The following is a 4671-nucleotide window of genomic DNA, read 5'->3' on the forward strand; positions in this document are numbered from 1 at the left end:
CCTAACAGCTTGGCTGACAGTGTAATGTGAGAGCACACCATCTGTATGATGTGACTCCACCTCAGTACCAACTATGCTAGACTGACTAGTAATGGGCAGGCTAGAAAGTTTCTTTCCTGAATCTTTTCCTGGGGGAGTCCCTGGATCAGATTGGGAACCATTACCTACTTTTTCAACAGATGGGGCACTTTTAGCCTTATCCTGTTCTCTAAGCATGTTAAGTAACAATTCCAAGGAATGATTCTTCCCTACACTCAAACCTCTTTCTACACAGAGACTCCTTGCTCCTTTCCAGCTAAGGTGGTCATATGCAAGTTTGGACAGATCAACATTTTGGCCTGTGCCAGACTTTTTTAGAAAGAGTTAAAGTGATAGAAAAAGGTTAAAAAGTTTGTCAGAGCTTTTTAGAAAGACAGAAAAAAAACTTTTAAAACTTTTAAGAACTTTTTGAAAGTTTTAGAAGTACTTTTCAGCACTTAGGAAAAGAGTGAAAAGAGGAAATGCAAAACGTTTTAGTTATGTGTACACACACTGAACTTGTTTTGTATATTTTTCTCTTATGAAAAGTACAATGACAAGAGTGGTAAGTAGTCTCAAAGCACTTATCCCACCGCTGCACAACCAATGTAGGAGGCTGGACTTGCTTGTAATGAGTACCAAGGGGTACTTGCACCTTGCACCAGGCCCAGTTATCCCTTATTAGTGTATAGGGTGTCTAGCAGCATAGGCTGATAGATAATGGTAGCTTAGCAGAGCAGCTTAGGCTGAACTAGGAGACGAGTGAAGCTCCTACAGTAGCACTTAGGGGGTCATTCTGACCCTGGCGGTAATTACCGCCATGGCGGAGGTCGGCGGTAGCACCGCCAACAGGCTGGCGGTGCACCGCTGGGCATTCTGACCGCGGCGGTTCAGCCGCGGCCAGAAACGGAAAGTCGGCGGTGTACCGCCGACTTCCCGCTGCCCTTGAGAATCCTCCATGGCGGCGGAGCGCGCTCCGCCGCCATGGGGATTCTGACACCCCCTACCGCCATCCGGTTCCTGGCGGTTCTCCCGCCAGGAACAGGATGGCGGTAGGGGGTGCCGCGGGGCCCCTGGGGGCCCCTGCAGTGCCCATGCGAATGGCATGGGCACTGCAGGGGCCCCCGTAAGAGGGCCCCACGAAGAATTTCAGTGTCTGCTTTGCAGACACTGAAATTCGAGACGGGTGCAACTCCACCCGTCGCACCTTCCCACTCCGCCGGCTCCATTCTGAGCCGGCGTCCTCGTGGGAAGGGCGTTTCCCGCTGGGCTGGCGGGCGGACTTACGGCGGTCGCCCGCCGGCCCAGTGGGAAAGCCAGAATGACCGCTGCGGTCTTTCGGCGGGAACCGCTTGGCGGGCGGCGACCGCCGTCCGCCGCGGTCAGAATCACCCCCTTAGTGTCATATGCACAATATCATAAGAAAACACAATACACAGTTACACTAAAAATAAAGGTACTTTATTTTTATGACAATATGCCAAAGTATCTCAGAGTGTACCCTCAGTATGAGGATAGCAAATATACACAAGAAATATGTACACAATACCAAAAATATGCAGTATAGTCTTAGAAAACAGTGCAAACAATGTATAGTTACAATAGGATGCAATGGAGACACATAGGGATAGGGGCAACACAAACCATATACTCCAAAAGTGGAATGCGAACCACGAATGGACCCCAAACCTATGTGACCTTGTAGAGGGTCGCTGGGACTATTAGAAAATAGAAAGGGTTAGAAAAATAGCCCACCCCAAGACCCTGAAAAGTGAGTGCAAAGTGCACTAAAGTTCCCCAAAGGACATAGATGTCGTGATAGGGGAATTCTGCAGGAAAGACACAAACCAGCAATGCAACAACGATGGATTTCCAGTTGAGGGTACCTGTGGAACAAGGGGACCAAGTCCAAAAGTCACAAGCAAGTCGGAGATGGGCAGATGCCCAGGAAATGCCAGCTGCGGGTGCAAAGAAGCTGCTACTGGACAGTAGAAGCTTAGGTTTCTGCAGGAACGACAAGGGCTAGAGACTTTCCCTTTGGAGGACGGATCCCTCACGCCATGGAGAGTTGTGCAGAAGTGTTTTCCCGCCGAAAGACCGCCAACAAGCCTTGCTAGCTGCAAATCGTGCGGTAAGGGTTTTTGGACGCTGCTGTGGCCCAGGAATGACCAGGATGTCGCAAATTGCGTCAGGAGACAGAGGGGACGTCGAGCAAGACAAGAAGCCCTCTCAGCAGCAGGTAGCACCCAAAGAAGTGCCAGAAACAGGCACTACAAGGATGCGTGAAATGGTGCTCACCCGAAGTCGCACAAAGGAGTCCCACGTCGCCGGAGAACAACTTAGGAGGTCGTGCAATGCAGGTTAGAGTGCCGTGGACCCAGGCTGGACTGTGCACAAAGGATTTCCGCCGGAAGTGCACGGAGGCCGGAGTAGCTGCAAAAGTCGCGGTTCCCAGCAACGCAGTCTGGCGTGGGGAGGCAAGGACTTACCTCCACCAAACTTGGACTGAAGAGTCACTGGACTGTGGGAGTCACTTGGACAGAGTTGCTGGATTCAAGGGACCTCGTTCGTCATGCTGAGAGGAGACCCAGGGTACCGGTGATGCAGTTCTTTGGTGCCTGCGGTTGCAGGGGGACGATTCCGTCGACCCACAGGAGATTTCTTCAGAGCTTCTAGTGCAGAGAGGAGGCAGACTACCCCCACAGCATGCACCACCAGGAAAACAGTCGAGAAGGCGGCAGGATCAGCGTTACAGAGTTGCAGTAGTCGTCTTAGCTACTTTGTTGCAGTTTTGCAGGCTTCCAGCGCGGTCAGCAGTCGATCCCTTGGCAGAAGGTGAAGAGAGAGATGCAGAGGAACTCGGATGAGCTCTTGCATTCGTTATCTAAAGTTTCCCCAGAGACAGAGACCCTAAATAGCCAGAAAAGAGGGTTTGGCTACCTAGGAGAGAGGATAGGCTAGCAACACCTGAAGGAGCCTATCAGAAGGAGTCTCTGACGTCACCTGGTGGCACTGGCCACTCAGAGCAGTCCAGTGTGCCAGCAGCACCTCTGTTTCCAAGATGGCAGAGGTCTGGAGCACACTGGAGGAGCCCTGGACACCTCCTAGGGGAGGTGCAGGTCAGGGGAGTGGTCACTCCCCTTTCCTTTGTCCAGTTTTGCGCCAGAGCAGGGCTAAGGGGTCCCTGAACCGGTGTAGACTGGCTTATGCAGAAATGGGCACCAAATGTGCCCATGAAAGCATTTCCAGAGGCTGGGGGAGGCTACTCCTCCCCTGCCTTCACACCATTTTCCAAAGGGAGAGGGTGTAACACCCTCTCTCAGAGGAAGTCCTTTGTTCTGCCATCCTGGGCCAGGCCTGGCTGGACCCCAGGAGGGCAGAAGCCTGTCTGAGGGGTTGGCAGCAGCAGCAGCTGCAGTGAAACCCCAGGAAAGGCAGTTTGGCAGTACCAGTGTCTGTGCTACAGACCACTGGGATCATGGGATTGTGCCAACTATGCCAGGATGGCATAGAGGGGGCAATTCCATGATCATAGACATGTTACATGGCCATATTCGGAGTTACCATTGTGAAGCTACATATAGGTAGTGACCTATATGTAGTGCACGTGTGTAATGGTGTCCCTGCACTCACAAAGTCCGGGGAATTGGCCCTGAACAATGTGGGGGCACCTTGGCTAGTGCCAGGGTGCCCTCACACTAAGTAACTTTGCACCTAACCTTTACCAGGTAAATGTTAGACATATAGGTGACTTATAAGTTACTTAAGTGCAGTGTAAAATGGCTGTGAAATAACGTGGACGTTATTTCACTCAGGCTGCAGTGGCAGGCCTGTGTAAGAATTGTCAGAGCTCCTTATGGGTAGCAAAAGAAATGCTGCAGCCCATAGGGATCTCCTGGAACCCCAATACCCTGGGTACCTCAGTACCATATACTAGGGAATTATAAGGGTTTTCCAGTAAGCCAATGTAAATTGGTAAAATTGGTCACTAGCCTGTTAGTGACAATTTGGAAAGAAATGAGAGAGCATAACCACTGAGGTTCTGGTTAGCAGAGCCTCAGTGAGACAGTTAGGCACCACACAGGGAACATATACATATAGGCCACAAACTTATGAGCACTGGGGTCCTGACTAGCAGGGTCCCAGTGACACATAACAAACCTACTGGAAACATAGTGTTTTCCCCATGAGCACTGGGCCCTGGCTAGCAGGATCCCAGTGAGACAGTGAAAACACCCTGACATACACTCACAAACAGGCCAAAAGTGGGGGTAACAAGGCTAGAAAGAGGCTACTTTCTCACACTATCGCAGGGAGAATTTGGAGTTCCGGCTCTATGGTGTCCTAGTTCCTTGTGGGGTGTGTAGAGGTGAGCGTTTTGCCTTCGGAATTCTGTTTCCACCGTGTTTTTATCCGCAGTGAATCTGCCCCAGGAAAGGTGGCGGATTAGTAGGTTGTGATACTGTGGGCGGTACTTTGTCTCGAATAGGGGGTGGTAAGCATTTATGTTTGTGCGATGTCCCATTCACTGTCTTTATATCTGAATTTGGTTGCGGTTAACACCATTTACATTTGAGATATATCATAACCATGAGCTTTGTTCCAACTTGGTTTTGCTTCTTTCTTTTCCTTTTTCTTGTTTTTCAGGGTACC

This window comes from Pleurodeles waltl, chromosome 4_1 (assembly GCF_031143425.1).
Source record: "Pleurodeles waltl isolate 20211129_DDA chromosome 4_1, aPleWal1.hap1.20221129, whole genome shotgun sequence".
NCBI lineage: Eukaryota > Metazoa > Chordata > Amphibia > Caudata > Salamandridae > Pleurodeles > Pleurodeles waltl.